The sequence below is a fragment of the Cheilinus undulatus genome, linkage group 11 (genome assembly GCF_018320785.1).
Source record: "Cheilinus undulatus linkage group 11, ASM1832078v1, whole genome shotgun sequence".
NCBI classification, from domain to species: Eukaryota; Metazoa; Chordata; class Actinopteri; order Labriformes; family Labridae; genus Cheilinus; species Cheilinus undulatus.
The window spans coordinates 44,302,509-44,319,349 of record NC_054875.1 but is presented as its reverse complement, the minus strand read 5'-3'; the positions used below and the strand labels follow the sequence as shown (position 1 = coordinate 44,319,349).

Sequence of the window (16,841 nt, the reverse complement as noted above, 5' to 3'; positions counted from 1 at the left end):
CACTGCTGCAGGAAATTTTCTGTCCCCTATTTCACCTCATTACATCCCTCCATCCTCCCCTCAGAGGCTCTTTGTGTCATAAAACAGGAGACTAATGCTGCTTTTATGGTGTAAAATACGAGGAATCAGCTGGGCCTCCTGGCTGATTTATAAACACACACAGACTCACACAGACACAAAAACACAACAGAGATGTAAAATATTTGATATGGAAAACATTTCCGCCAAGCAAACAAAGAAAGTTCCTCACAAACAGAGCAAAGAGGCAGCTAGCTCAGCACCTCAGCGATTGTAAATAATGTCTGTTTGGAGGCTTTAAATCCAAAAATGGGGAGGCTGTAGATTTTTATATGAGAGGGAAAAGTTTGTCTCACTCTGTTTTTTCTTTACTGGTTTTAAAGAAAAATTTCATCAGCAGTTATAAGAAGCCCAGTAAATGAAACTGCTGTTGGCATGAATTTTGTTATCCCCAGATGCTTAATGAAAGGGTTTTACATTGGAATAATACTTATACTGACTTTATCCTAGATAAATAAACGATGGGGCAGTCACATTTTTATCTATTCAAGGTGTCTAAAACTGTAGTCAGAGGACTGATAGCTCAGTTTAGTATGAAGACTCTTAACCACAAGGATAAACAGCTGAACTAGCTCCATCTGGGAAAAATGCCCCTTGTGACACCTCTAAAGGACACTGACTTGCATGCATAGGCTAGTGTTTATTAAAAGGAATTTGCTTAAAACTGTTTTGATTGATTATGAGATCACAGTTATTATAAATGCCACTTTTGCATGGATTTGGAATGATTGTATTCTCTTGTAGTGTTCCATTTAGTGGCAGCCACAACCAGGTAACAAATTTTGCAAGTTTGCATCGTTCCAGGTCTGACTCCTCAATACCAGCGTGGTTCCACATGACTGGGGTTGTTTTACCTTTTCTTCTAACCAACAGCTGTTGTTCTGCCATCTTCCTTGGCTAGCCTGCCAAAACTAACCAAAAGATGCACTGTGTCTCTGTCTGCTCCTCACTTAAATTTCAGTGAGAGCTGTTTTGGTGGGAGGGGCAGAACGCAAGCTGTACTGAAAAGGAGTTCTCAGTTTACACATAGCAAAACCTATGGACAAAATAAGCATAACACGCTATACTGTTTAGAATTGGCAATCTTGTTTTCCTTATCATGGGAAAACCAGAACTGATATTCAAACACTTTTAGCGCTCACCAAGATGTATTGATTTTAACGTTGTGTATACATGTCTAAGGTATATTTTCATTCCCTTTATATCACAAATTAATTGAACTTACATATTGCTGGTGTCTAGAGAAACCTCACATCGCCATTTTTCACAAATTAAATTTTTTCATAAACCAGTGTCGTTGGTCACCCTTTATACCTGTCGGTGTGTTTTTAAAGAAATAGAAAGTGTTCAAAAAAATGTTGGCTATGACCTTTCTGTGTTTACTTATTTGAAAAATACATTTTTTAAAAATTCCTTGGAAAGTGGTGATTTTGGATAAAGGAGGTTTTGGTCCGACTCTAGCAATATACAAATTAACTGTCATATCAACACAAACCTTAATTCTTCCTTAAACCCCACCTAGGAATAGCTTTTCACACATTGCTAAAGTAACCCTACCTTTTGCTTTCCTGCCCTTATAAGAGTCTCATAAAATGCATGCATGGTAAATAATACTCGGATAGTTTGAAATGTGTAGATGTGATGCAGAAATGTCTGCAGAATAAGGGTTAAAGCAATCATAGGCTCTGTCCCATAACTTGCTTCTTGAAGTGGAATAACGAGGGGAAGTGGAGAAATATTCCCCTGTGGAATGGGATGATTTTAAAGTTTGCAGATGATTCCCACAAATTCTAGTATATTTCCCATAACTCTTGGTTTGCCTTGAGAAATCTCCAATTTAAGGGTTGTGTAGCCCTAGCACTTCAACATACCCCTCCATTCCAAGAATCGGGACACCATACCCTTCAGCCTGATTTATGCTTCTGTGTTGCGTGGACGGCGTAGCTACGCATAGCCCTCTGCATCGTCGCGGACCCCTACGCCGTAGCGTGACGCACACCTCCAAAAAAATCCTAACTACGCATTGCAAGGGCTGTGATTGGTCCGCTCAAAACGTCATCCAGGTCCCTCAGTGGGCGAACCATTGTGGTAAATTCACCCGTTCTCAGCCTTGACTCGTTTAGTAGTCGTGCAGACCACCTCCGCAAACTTCCCTGTCACCTAGGCTTAAACATTTGCAACAAAAGAATCTGTTCGTCGATATCAATGAGCTCCAACTCCAAACACACCCATTGTTTACTGTGACCCGAAGATAAACAAGAATTCGGATGTGACCCCTCTGAAACCACACACACACAGCCACACCCCCCTCAGCAGCATAGCGGTGAATTGCAGAGCGACGCATTCCCTCGACGCAGAACTTCGAATGGTCAACGACAGCGTCGGGTCGACGGCGTAGATGCAACACAGAAACATAAATCAGGCTTTAGATGTCAAAGCATAAAATGTAAGGGAGGAGCTAAGTTTTGAGCCAGTGGTGGCTGAGTTTTGCAGCGTAAAAATGGTGGTTATGTGACAGGAAAGACGGCTTTGATTGATTTTTAGTCATCCTTGAAACAGAGGACTTTGCCTCCTTCCACAGGCCGGCTTCTAAGTCAATCATTTGTGCCTCTAATTATGCAAATTTAGCAATAACTATTTGCCCTAGTATAATTCAAACAACATTTGTAAAACAAAAAAGTTCCCTCTGTACAGTGTGTACCAATAAACAAATGGGTTATTGATGCTAAATTAATTTTCTGATCCAGGCTGTGAACGTGTTTAACTCATGCTGTAAAAATATATACGTTAACATGGGTGTTGTTGGGACATCCTGCACTTTTGGGGGCAGCCCCAAGTGGACACTTGCGGTACTGCAGCTTTATGCACTTGTGCATTGGCTTCATTTTTCAATGTACAAATTGCCAATCAAAAGCAAGATGTAAGAGTGATTTCAGTCATTTCATCTTACTCTGAATATGATGGCATAAATTTGTGTCTCAACATGCCTTTTTATATGCTAATAGTATGCGATTAATCAGGAATATAGTCAAAATTAAAAGCTTTATCCACCCTTCAGTTAAAGTAAATTAAGAGTGTGATGAAATCAGAGTATGAAGAAAGAAAACGTAAAATTTCCTGTCTGTTGTTAAAGATCAATTTGCAGCTGATTTCTCTCTGAGATGATGCTTTATTTCTATATGAAGTGAGGAGGGTGAAATTTCCATTTGTAACAGAAGAAAACTAAACAGAAATATTATTTTCATATCAGATCTCAGCAGGTACTTTTGCTTTCCAGGGTGTATTCAGATTCAGTCGTACACCTGAGTGTTAAAAACCTTTTTCCCATCAGTCAAAACAAACCTTCAGACGTCACTCAGCTTGTCGGCTGCCTCCTTTAGTACATTCTCCACTCCTCTCTGCCTTTTATGTCCCTCCCCACCCTCTGCCTTTCACTCTTTCCTTTCTGTATAAACCCGCTTTCTTTAATTCAGCGCTCTTTTTCAGTCTTAATGAGGAGAATTAGCTGCTTGGTGATGAGAAAGAGGGAAAAGCGCATGATAACTTTATGTCTATTTGAGTTTCTATCATCACGTTGCCTTAGTTACAGCTGCTATATAGATTTGTGTCCATACGAGTCTAGTTACTGTTTAACCTCCCCACCCACATTTGCCCAGATTAGGAGAATCAATAAGATAACAGCGGCAGCAGCGGCCTTACCTTGCACCAACAACAGCCTTCTCACACTGCGGCAGCCAAACTTCCACATTTCACACCTCATGTTGAGGAAGAAAAAGTGGATTTAAAAAAACGTTTGAGGGGCAACAGGACGACATGGTCAATGTAAACACACCAGTCAGCTCAAGTATGGATCCTCCATTTGGTGAGTTTTGGTTTTCTCATCTTTTAGCTCCAGTATGGCTGCTGCTTTTTTGTCTTCCTTCTCTTGGGTGGTTTGTGATGTGGCCGTGCGTCCGCAGAGCTTAGCCGGATCATTTCATCGCCATTTGTGTCTGCCTGTTTCACACGGCTGTAATCCAGGAGGTGTGTCACAGATATGGAGGTTGTTAAAAAGGCCATGGGAGCCAGGCCTGATGGTGAGGATGGTTCAGAGGCTTTAGAGATGTTAGAGGAGAGGGAGTGTTGATTTCAACCTGGTGGTTTTTTTCGTCTTTCTTTTAGATGTTCTTAGAATACTTCTGCTCTGAATTTTGTTGCAACAATTTACAGGTGTTTTTTTTTTTAAACATAGGCTGGTCCTTTTTAGAGGGCCAGTTTTTGCCTGTATAAAAAGGTCATTTAAAGAATTTGCAGGGCTTTGATAAATAATTTTCATCATCAGTGGTGAAAAAAGCACAAGGACCAACAGAGAGTATGATTTAAGGATCAAAAATAGATTTTGTCAGAGCTGCACCGACTGTGAAAATTAGGGCAGATACCAAAACCAGTGTTTAAAATAACAATTTAGCCAATAGATGCCAATATCAAGGTTTTTATACTTCATTTGGTGTAACACTCTTGGTGAGTCAACATCTTCTGTCATATTAGACCAGGGGTGACAAACTCAAGGCCCGAGGGCCAAATCTGGCCCGTGGAACGGTTAAATCCGGCCTGCAAGATGATCTCATGTTTCTGTTATAACTGGCCCATCAGTCTGAGGTCTGCAGATTTCCTCAAGTATAAAAATCTAAACTTATCCTTGCTGATTTAAGATCTCCTTGTTTAAGTCATAAAATCTGAAAAAGTAAGGGTAAAAGTAGTTATATAAGAAGTCAGGAATTTTGGAAAATAAATTATTTTGTGTTTTAATTTCACATTTTCAATTTTGTATCTCACAATTAGGACTCAACTTTAGGATTTTGACTTTTTATTTCGTACTTTGAGCATTTCATCTCATTATTTTGACTTCTCATATAATATTTTGATCTTTAAGATTCACAATTCTAAATTTTAAGTCATATTTTGACCTTTTTAACCAATTATTTTGTATTTAATCTCATTTTTCCAACTCCAAACTCTGACTTTATAATCATAGTTTGACCTTTTAGACTCACAATTTTAAATGTGACTTTTTATTTCATGATTGCAAATTTTATTTCACATTTTGACCTTTTAAACTCATGATTTTGACTTTCTAAAATATTTGCCTTAAAAACATTATTTTTCAATTCATGTTTTGACCTTTTTGAACTAATAAATTTACTTTTCTCAGATTGTTAGCCTTTAAACTTATCCTTTTAACTTAAAGGGTTTTTTTTTTCATAATTCATTACTGGTGAAATCAGGTTGACAGTTTCTGGTTTAAAAGGTGACCCTGTTAGGCCCTCAGGTTAGACCTGAATCCAGAATATGGCCCCTGCCGTGATTGAGTTTGACACCCCTGTATTAGACCATGAAAATTGATCAGAGTTTGTCAGGAAGGTCACTTTTCTGTCCTGTAAAAAGTAATCAGCAATTTGCTATGCCAGATAATATTCATAAGTTGTATCTGTCCTTGGCTAATTAATTGGCTGATGTTTATATTGAAGTTAAACCAATGCATCTGTGCACCCCTATTCTTTATTATACTATTAGCTGCTTGTTCGTGTTGTAGGGTAGAAAGGTATGTTAACCAGAGCTGGGCACAGTTAATAAAGAAATTAACTCCGTTAACTGTTCATATGCCAGTTAAATGGGTCAGTGTTGGTAACAGTTCATCAGTTAATCCTGCTCAAAATTAGTGGAAGTTAAAATTAACATTGATGTAAAACCTTTTATATAGCTGACTCTAGGTCTTCAGTGCATTCTCCTCATGTTTATTTGCCAAACTGCTGTGTTTAAGACCATGTCCATTTCAAGATCCAGCTAACACAGCAGCCCCAATCTGTGAATCCGTCAGACCACGTACACACAATCAAGGATTTCATCTCCATTTTCTTACCACTGGAAGCACTACTGTACTCTCCTGACCGTAATATTACAACAAAAACAGTCCTGCTTCATTGTAAAGGATCCCCATGATACAAAGATCCAAACACAGGATGCAGATGGCCTTGTGGTTCAGTCATGACCCATGTGCATGAGTGTCCCGGGTTCAACCCTGGCCTGTGGCTCCTTCCCCACTCTCTCACCCCTGTTTCTGACTTCACCCGCTGTACTCCTCTGTCAATAAAGGCACGAAAAGCCCAAAAATAAGTCTTTAAAAAAGGCAAGTATCTGCAGATATCAACATTTCAGTTGAAATTTACATCCGATGTTTTGGCTGTGAATATCAGCATGTATGACTGTAAATTTTGGCCATGTACTCTATAAGTTAGGGAGGTTAAGGCTGGACCAACAGACTTAGGTCAGTCTTTATTCATCCTCATTTTTTTAACTTTAAATTGTGTTTTCAGACTTAAGTTTCTTTTGTTGTCCATAGGGTGTTCACAGGACTGAAGTTTTTTCTCAAAGAAACCGATGGTGGCAGTCATTGCTCTCAGTCATTGCAGGTTTAGGTTAACATGATGCAACATAAGCTTGTGGCATGGTGGTGTGTTAAAGAAACAATCACATTAACTCAGTGAGCCTCCAGTTTGTCTCTAGTGTCTTGCATCTCTTCATCCTCCGTGCGGGGCATCCATTGACCATCATGGATGATAACCATTGATCCAAGGCAACACACTCTCCAGTGTGTGACGTTGGTCCTGACCCTGCCTCTCTCCACCTGCTAAGGCCACTGACACCAAATAAATTCCCCTCAAGCATTGTGTCAAAAAGAAAGTGACTAATAATTAACAGATTAATGGACGTCTGCCAAGCTCTGATATTAACTTATTATTGAATAATATGAAAACTATTCAAGATTGTGTCCTGCCAAATGTAGATGGATTGTGGAATCATTGGAAAATAACTTTATAGTACAGCATTAGGATTTTTTTTCAAATTAAAAGTTACTTTAAGAGAAAGCATTGATATAAGTCAACATGTAGAAGTGCATCATATCATATTGAAGTATTGTGTGGGTTTTGTTTAAGTAAAATTAATCTAGACACTGTATTTATACAAATGATCATGTAGTGTATTGATTCATGCATATTTTCTACATATTGTATTTCTCAGGCTTTTAAAGAAAAGACTAATTAAAGGGAAAATAAAAAAAAGTTTAATTACAAAAAAGCATGCAATACAGTATCAAACCATATAAATATATTTTGGTTTTCTAAATAAAAAAATTTCAATATTGTGCATTTTTGTCAGTAGAAATGAAATTAAGTGCTATGTGGAAATGTTTGTTATAACTAAAGTGTGATGTTTTTTGTGCTTTAGAAGAAAAAATAACTAAAAACTGTATTAAAAAATATGACATTAAATGTAGTGCTGTAACAAATCATTTAAGCATGTTGTTTTTAAGTGTTTATCAGGAAAATAATGAGTGCTGTAAAACAAATGCAGTAGAGTAAAAACTACAACCTGATTCCAAAAATGTTAGGTCGCTGAGTAAATATAAATAAAAACACCAAATGCCATAAACCCATATTTTATTCTCAACAGAACATGAATAACATATCAAATGTTGAAACAAACATTTTCATATTTCATGGAAAAAATATTTACTCATTGTGAAATGTATGGTTGTCCCACTGAAGAATGGGACAACATTCCTCTCCCAAAACTCCATCAGCTGGTGTCCTCACTTCCCAGACGTTTACAAAATGTTGTTAAAAGAAGAGAGGATGCTACACAATGGTAAACATGGCCCTGTCCCTACTTTTTTGAGATGTGTTGCTGCCATCAACACAGAGACAGTGGCTTTGGTGCTGCAAAGGCAGAGAGGCTGGCTCCATTTGGACAAAGAAAACATTGAATCTCAATTATCTTGTTTTCATGATCATGCAACACCAATACCATGTTTGAAATTAAATCTCAGCCATAGTAAATGGTGTGGAATCATTCAACTCGTGAAATCTCCATCAGTCACGTTCCTCCTCACTGAGCTGCTGTTGCTTCGAGCTCCATCTGTTCCTGTCTGGTGTTTTGAACTCTCAGTGAAAGCCGAGGCCTCAGCTTTCGCTTACAGCAGCTGAAGTTAGGAGGGGGGTTTGTTTCACTCCTGTGGTCATTCACTGGAGGATTTGCATGTCACAGTGGGAGGTGGAGATGCAAATTCATTTTCACTGGCTGAAATGTGAGAAATAAATCAACCAGCCAGGCTAAAAGGCTGGTTCCCCTCTGTAGATGTCACTGTGTGATGCTTACGAGCCTCATACTTTCATTTTTCTGCAAAGCCCTTACATTAAGTGTTCATTTGCCACAGTTTTTTGTATTAGCTCTGTGTTCTCTACTTGATCTATTTGATAACTTTTACCATTTCAATGCCAAAGTCAAATGAGATTTAATCTGCTTTGGTCACACTTGTCAAAAATCCGTTGCTTTTTTCCACTTACGTAACAGTAGCTTATTAAAAGGATTGTTGGTAATATTTTGTGGCTAACCATTAAAATTCCAGCCTGTTGAAACATGAAAGCTTCTGATGCAAGTTGCACCCATCAAAAATTAACTTCATACATCTCTACATTATTTTATAAAGTGATGCTGTCAGGGAACTAAGCCCTCTAGGCCGGTGGCTATGATTAAATTTTCTCAGTTGGTAAAGCAGGATAAGTTGAAGCCAGTTGTTAAAGAGGTATTCAAGCAAAGAGCTTCAAGGGTTACAGGATTTGATGGATCAATTTATGTCTAAACAAGCTGCCAAAGTTTGCAGATTAACAAAAACAAGCTCTAAAAAGCTGTGTTTTTTTCCACCAGTCCCTGCAAACTGTAGCTGTTTTATGTGGCAGTTTATTCTCTTGCAGAGGAAGCTAAATAAAACCCTTACAGACAGCTACAGTTATGTGCATACGTTTTCGAAATGAGCGGCCCTAAGGATTCATCGTGGGCCTGATGTGCCCCAACTAGGGGCTGGTGGAAGGTAGCAGGGTCAAGCTCAAAACATGTCTACCCCAGATTTCCCCAGAGTCCACCAGCAGTTCTCTGGTCTTTGGGACATCCACAGCACGACCAGGGACTTGTGGAAATCCTAGGCTGTGCTTACTACACTACATCCACACTTAACTCTCTTCTAAAGGTGTGGACTTTACTTTTTCAACAGATTATTTTTACATGCCCCTGGTATTGACCATGACCAGGGTTGTGTCAATCCTCCTTCCCACTTGAAAGCTTACACGCCCAATCTACGCCTTATTTCAGCCTCAATTTTGGGCCCAAACATGCGTTAAAGTTCTGCACAGTACTGTATTTAAAGACATAAAGAAAGAGCACTTGTGTTATTAAAGACAGAAGGCAAAATTAATGTCAACATGTTTATTAAACTTATAAAATACAAGGAAGAGTTCATAACATTATGAATAGAAATTCACTTAATTAGGTTGTATAAAATCACATTTCCATGGATGCAAAAGATTATATTAATATTCAGCAAAATCAATTACCACAATGTCCATGATAAGAACATCTTTTTAATCTGTGCAGCTGCGTAACAATCTGGTGATTTTAGCTCCAACACAAACTTGGCTAGTATGACAAGAGACTGATATTTTATGCTTTTAAAAGAGCATATTCTTAAACATGTACAAGTTTTTTAATAGCAAGGAGCATAAAATTTTGTTTATTTTGGCTCAGCCCTACATAAGTCATCCTGCTGTCAAAAGCAAACCTTATGTGTATCAAGCCTTTGTTTAAAAATAGTCTCTGATAAATGATAGATTCTTGTTTGTTTTGCATTTACTTAAAATACCTGTTTCAGGGAAACAGGGATGGGCATTTCAAGCAAAGTTGCTGCTTGAAAGTCCCAGGATTTTCCATCCACCCATCCATTTTCCATACCACTTGTACTGTTGGAAGTCAAAGGGGGTTGGAGCCTATCGCAGCTGTCATTGGGCGAGAGACGGGGTACACCCTGGACTGGTCGCCAGTCAATTGCAGGGCTGACATACAGAGACAGACAACCAGGCATGCTCACACTCACACCTAAGGCCAATTTAGAGTGAGCATGTTTTTGGTGGTTGGAGTAAGCCAGAGTACCCAGAGAGAACCCATGCGTGCACAGGGAGAACATGCAAACTCCGCACAGAAAGGCCCTGACCAGGAAAAGAACCAGGAACCTTCTGGCCGTGAGGCAACAGCGCTAACCCCTGCATTGCCATGCTGCTCCCCCAGGATTTTCTTAGAGTCAAATTTGAAACCCTCTCCCAAACTTCCTTGGTCCATATTCAAATAAACACTCCTTCACCTTCATTGGGCTTTAGAAACCACCCAATGAAACCCCTGCCACAGAAAAGGCACAAAATATCATCAATGTCATAACTGACTCAGGTTACTGCGTTGCAGCAAAATAGTATTGATGGCACCAATCATTTTGATTCTGTTTCAGAAATTTCCCTCTTCTTGGTGATCTGGACAGATTATTGTTGATTTATATTCACAGCAGAGGGATCGATGATGAGCAAAGTCCTGTAATGAGGAAGAGCGCGGTGCTCTGCTTGGTCTACTTGTGAGCTCGCCTCAGCAAAAACGATAAATTATAAATGATGCGCAAACTATAAGCACTACCTCCTGTCTTTTCTGTTTGTTTCTTGGGTTTGTAAGTCATTCAGATAGAAAGGAATGTGGAGTGACTTTGTATCCTATCATTTTATATATTGTGTATATATATACTATATATATATATATATATATATATATATATATATATATAGTATATATTGTTACCCTGTAAATCTATCTCTAATGTCTATTGTTTTGACTATTTCAGTGTTTTGAATCAGAAAATAGTTTGGGATTTTGGTCACCAAATGTACTTACTTTTTATTACACCAGTAGCTCTTGCATTAATGCATAATTGGCCATTTTTTAAATCAATGACCCAAAAGTGTCTCAGCTCACACCACAGCTCTGAGTCGACTATTTGAGCACAATAGAAACATTTTCTGCAGGATTTGTTTACCAACTGCAGTATAGGCTTAACAAATCTTCCAAAACCAGGACATTTATGTTACAAATACATTCTTTGGCAGCCGCCTGCAGTAAGCTCCTTTTTGGCCTAGAGCAGGTTATACTATGCTTCTTTGTCCACACAAACTGCTGACGTTATGTCTCCAGCAGGCATTACCAGTCAGAAATTTGATTCCACTTTATACTTTATGAGAACAGAAAAGCATGCCAAAGACGTGGGTCCATTTATCACTTGTACTTTTCTTGACTCAAGCTCAGAAATGGGCATACAGATGGCGGTCTTTGCAGGTTATTTGCAGCTCATACAACAACATTGGGTAACTTTGCGTTAGACACTTGGGATTAATTGCTCAACGGTCACAACCTGGACAAACTCTGCTGTTGGCAGAATCACTTGTTGAATGTAAACATGACAACAGCCCTTCAGCGGCCCCTCAGTAGATCTCTGTTTGCCTACAGAGCTCAATGACTCGACTGTGGGGCACCCAGAGGCCTCGCTCCTTGGAGTACACCATCTGAGTGACAGAGACGACGTTAGCTGTTCAAATTTACTCAACTGCTGGCAGAAACGGACACAACGCTGTCCGGTTTTTAGTTTCAATCAATGTTTTAGGCACCAGTGTGAGATTAGAGGTTCTCTTTGGCCATGGAGTATAAATGAACTAGAACGAAACAAATTATTCTTCATGGCTGGTGTAGACCAGTCCAAGGTGTACCCCACTTCTCGCCCAATGACAGTTGGGATAGGCTCCAGCCCCAATTTTTACAGCTGATATAGGCTGATATAGGAAGATATTTGCAGCCTGAAATAGACAATGTTTTCCACTGATATAAGATGATATTTGCGGCTTATATAGGCCATTATAGAGAGCTGATATAGTATATTTACAGCCAATATTAGGCTGATTTTTACAGCTGACATAGGTCAATATTTACTGCTAATATAGTCCGATATTTTCAGCTGATAAAGGTTGATATAGGTCAATATTTACAGCTGATATAGGCTGATATTTCAGCTGATATAGGTCAATATTTACAGCTGAAATAGACCAATATTTTAGCTGATATAGTTCAATATTTACAGCTGATATAGACCGATATTTTAGCTGATATAGGTCAATATTTACAGCTGACATAGACAGATATTTCAGCTGATATAGGTCAATATTTCAGCTGATATAGGTCAATATTTACAGTTGAAATAGACCAATATTTTAGCTGAAATAGACCAATATTTACAGCTGATATAGATCAAAATTTACAGCTGAAATAGACCAATATTTCAGCTGATATAGTTCAATATTTACAGCTGATATAGACCGATATTTTAGCTGATATAGGCATGATTGGTTTGGTAAAGATCAAATATTTTTATACCACATCTGTAGTGATTCACGGGTTATATAGGTCAACATTTACAGCATATAAAGGCCAACATTTAAAATTGAAAAATATATATTCACAGTCTGTATAAGCAGATATTTTCAGCTGATATAGGTTGATCTTTACAGCTAATAAAGGCCAATATTTTGAGACCATATCTGTCAGTATTTACAGCTGATATGAGATGAGATTTAACAGCTTATATAGCATAACTGCAGGATAGGTCTATTTACAGCCAATATGGGCCAGTATATACAGCTGATGTAGGTCAATATTAACAGCTGATATAGGCAGATCTTTACGGTTTTTATAGGCCAATAATTTGAAACCATACGTTGATATTCAATGGTAGTATAGGCTAATACTTACAGATGATATAGGCCTGTATTTACAGCTGAAACAAGTCTAATTACAGCCAGTGTGAGCTTATATAAACAGGTCATATCTGCTGATATTTTAAGATGATATAAGATGATCTTTACAGCAGGTATAGGTCAGTATTTTGAGACCATTGCTATCAGTATTGACAGCTGATATGGGTTGATATTTACAACTGATGAAAGCCAACATTTACAGCTGATATAGGATGATAGTTTTAGCTTATACTGGCCATTATTTACAGATTATTTAGGCCAATATTTACAGCTGATATCAGTTGATCTTTACCGTTTATATCGGCCAATATTTTGTGACCATATCTGTCAATATTCACAGGTAATAAAGGCCAATATTTACAGCTGATATAGGCTAGCATTTACAGATAATGAGTCAATATTTACAGTTGATATAGGCTAGCATTTACAGGTGATATAGACTGCCATTTACACCTACTATTGGTCAATATTTACAGCTCATATAGGCCGATATTTACAGGTGATATAGACTGCCATTTACACCTACTATTGGTCAATATTTACAGCTCATATAGGCCGATATTTACAGGTGATATAGACTGCCATTTACACCTACTATTGGTCAATATTTACAGCTGATGTAGGCCAATATTTACAGGTGATATAGACTGCCATTTACACCTACTATTGGTCAATATTTACAGCTCATATAGGCCGATATTTACAGGTGATATAGACTGCCATTTACACCTACTATTGGTCAATATTTACAGCTGATATAGGCCAATATTTACAGGTGATATAGACTGCCATTTACACCTACTATTGGTCAATATTTACAGCTCATATAGGCCGATATTTACAGGTGATATAGACTGCCATTTACACCTACTATTGGTAAATATTTACAGCTCATATAGGCCGATATTTACAGGTGATATAGACTGCCATTTACACCTACTATTGGTCAATATTTACAGCTGATGTAGGCCAATATTTACAGGTGATATAGACTGCCATTTACACCTACTATTGGTCAATATTTACAGCTCATATAGGCCGATATTTACAGGTGATATAGACTGCCATTTACACCTACTATTGGTCAATATTTACAGCTGATATAGGCCAATATTTACAGGTGATATAGACTGCCATTTACACCTACTATTGGTCAATATTTACAGCTGATATAGGCCAATATTTACAGGTGATATAGACTGCCATTTACACCTACTATTGGTCAATATTTACAGCTGATATAGGCCAATATTTACAGGTGATATAGACTGCCATTTACACCTACTATTGGTCAATATTTACAGCTGATATAGGCCGATATTTACAGGTGATATAGACTGCCATTTACACCTACTATTGGTCAATATTTACAGCTCATATAGGCCGATATTTACAGGTGATATAGACTGCCATTTACACCTACTATCAGTAAATACTTAAAGCTAATATGTTTCACATCACTGTATCATATTTGTGACCATTAGTCAAATCAATGATACATTTTTAACATCTGCGTGAGCATAATGGTTAGCTTGTTAGCTGATCGTGCTAAGCAGAGCTTTTTGATGTACCTGTTTATTTTTTTAGCTTCACATGAGCTAGGGTTTGGTGACAGGGCAGTGGTCTTCGTCTAATCTTTGTTGGTGTATGCCTCAATTTATTTCATGTTTTAGTTTTCACCTCTTTTTTGGGGGTTGTGGGAAAATGGGCACCAAACTGCATTAATGATGCGGTAGCAATCACAGCAACAGTAATAGAGCCTGTGAATCACTGATGTACATATGTTAAAAATGAAAGCCAACATATTGAGTTATGTGTCTTTTCTATTGTATCCATGTGTGCTGAATATCTCTCTGGATAAAGGATATTATCAGCATTATGATGTATCAGCAGATAATAGCTTAAAAAGTAAACAATCAGTATCGACAGATAGGTTTATGCTTGTATTTACAGCCAATATACAGACTGTAAATATTCATACATAAGAATATGTTTGTGAAGTTTTAGGCAAGACCCACAAACCAAGATCAGCTTAACTTGAACTCCTTAAAAGTCAGTTAAAGTTTAAGGAATGAAGAAAAAAAGCTTAAAATAGTGCAGGCATGGTTTTCTTGCCTAAAACTCACAAACTTATTCCAAGATTTGGGTAATATTTATAGCTGATATAGACAGAAATATTGAGATGTCCTGATACCTAATCAACGTTTTAAAGTAATATCTGCTTGTAGCAATAGCAACCAGCTTATATCGTGTGTCCCTGTTAATTTCACCATGTTATGGAGCCATATGTAAATTAAATCCTGTGCAAAAGGATCAGATTCTCATTGTATTCTATCTAATTCTAATCCCAGCCCTTATTTTGTAGGTTTTCATACTTTTTTTATTCTTTTTTCTGGATCAACTCATTTTCAGTGCTAACTCTTAAACAGATGCTGCTTTTTATTTTACAAAATATGCAAACTGAGATTATCTGATGATGTAAATATATGTTGACTTTGATTTCTCCTTAACCAGCCGGTGCTATTGCTCTGTTGGTCATTAAAGAGTCACTATTGAGTATGAACTTTATATCTGAAATGATTTATGGTAAAAATCTGGATCATGGTTACAGGGATTATGGTGGTGTAATGATTTAATCTGGATCAGAGTTTTAATGACTGCAGCCGTATAGAGACTATTTAAGTTGTGCTATAGAAAATGGACAGCTCAGTGTTCTAGTAAACAAATTAGCCAGCTAATGAAGCGATATATAATCTGTGCTGTAATTAAATATGTGCCATTTAGGAGAGGCATGAAGCCCAATTAGCTTGTTTCTGGGGTAGGTTTTACACCCTGTTCACTTGACACTATTAATCCGCTGGTTCAGGTCTCCAATCAAATCTCATTGTGACAGGCATTAGGGGATTATCCCTGGGTGTTGTGGGCCCTAACAGCCGGCCCGTCGGCCCCGGCAAACAGCTCAGCGCAGTAACAGTGGCCTTGCTTCTCATCCCAGCCTGCCTCAGCCTGGCCGGGCCTGAGAGAGCCGCCGCGGCTCATGGGCCGTCGCTCAGCTGGCCGGCTCACTGTCAGGGCTCGGCCTTCAGAGGGATGTATGGTCAGGATGGGACGCTGCACTTCAATAACACAGGTAAAGGAGGCAGGAAGAACCCTGGGAAGTAGGTGAAAGTTGGTCCTGAATCAAGTGTTTGTGCGTTAAAACCGCAGAGCCGTGGGAAGAAAAGCTGCTGAGAAGCAAACAAAGGAATGCAGTGCTTGTGTGGATATGTTTGCAGTAGAGTTGCATGATTTTTCTGGCGTTAAAATTGCTTGGTACCTTGAAAATGAATATTTTGTAGGGTTGTTTTTGCAGGAGAGCGTTGTAGTTGGTGGTTTGCAGGAGTTACAAGATGGATAAGTGCAAGTTAATAAGTTAATGCAACTTAATGTCATGTATACTCTGTTAAAATGTTGTTAGATATTTTTTGGATTCTTTGTGGTGAAAAAATTCAGTGATTCAAGCAGAGTTTCACTTATGAGGCTTGTTGTCTGCAGAGTAAACTTATTATTTTTATGCTGTATGTCCACATGATGGCAGCAGTAAACAGAGATTTCATGTCATTAGACTGACAGTGAAGGTAACACACTGCAATAGGAACACAGTTTATTCATCTAAACCTCACTGATTGATTCCTTGTTTTTGTTATTTTGCACTTTTGCTCCTCTACATTTCAGATGTAACAATGTTCTCTTAGTTATTCTTAATTTGTCTGATTTAGCGTTTCTGTCTGATTTTATGTGTAAGCCTGTGCTGAGCTGATAGGAAATGTCTTGTTTCAAATTTAGTTGTATAAGCACAGTATTCATGAAATCAGCAACATTAAATGGAGCAGAAAAAGTTCAAATTATGAAAACTGGTGGATGCCTTTTGATGCACAAGACTTTATAAATTGTAAGAGACATGGGTCATTGAGTGGAATTATAGGATCTGTTCCAGCAGTGGGGTTTTGGGTTTTATTTATTGTAGTAAAACTTCTGTAAAAGTTCAGAATTTCTCTGCTAGAGGTCATCAGCTGC

The 16,841-nt window shown here is 38.1% G+C and overlaps 1 protein-coding gene across 1 annotated transcript in view; it reads left to right on the top strand.

Annotated features, from left to right (window-relative positions):
- The window catches only part of hnf4a (hepatocyte nuclear factor 4, alpha), a 55,403-nt gene that overhangs the window by 10,161 nt on the left and 28,401 nt on the right, over window positions 1–16,841 (top strand). The window lies entirely within an intron of this gene.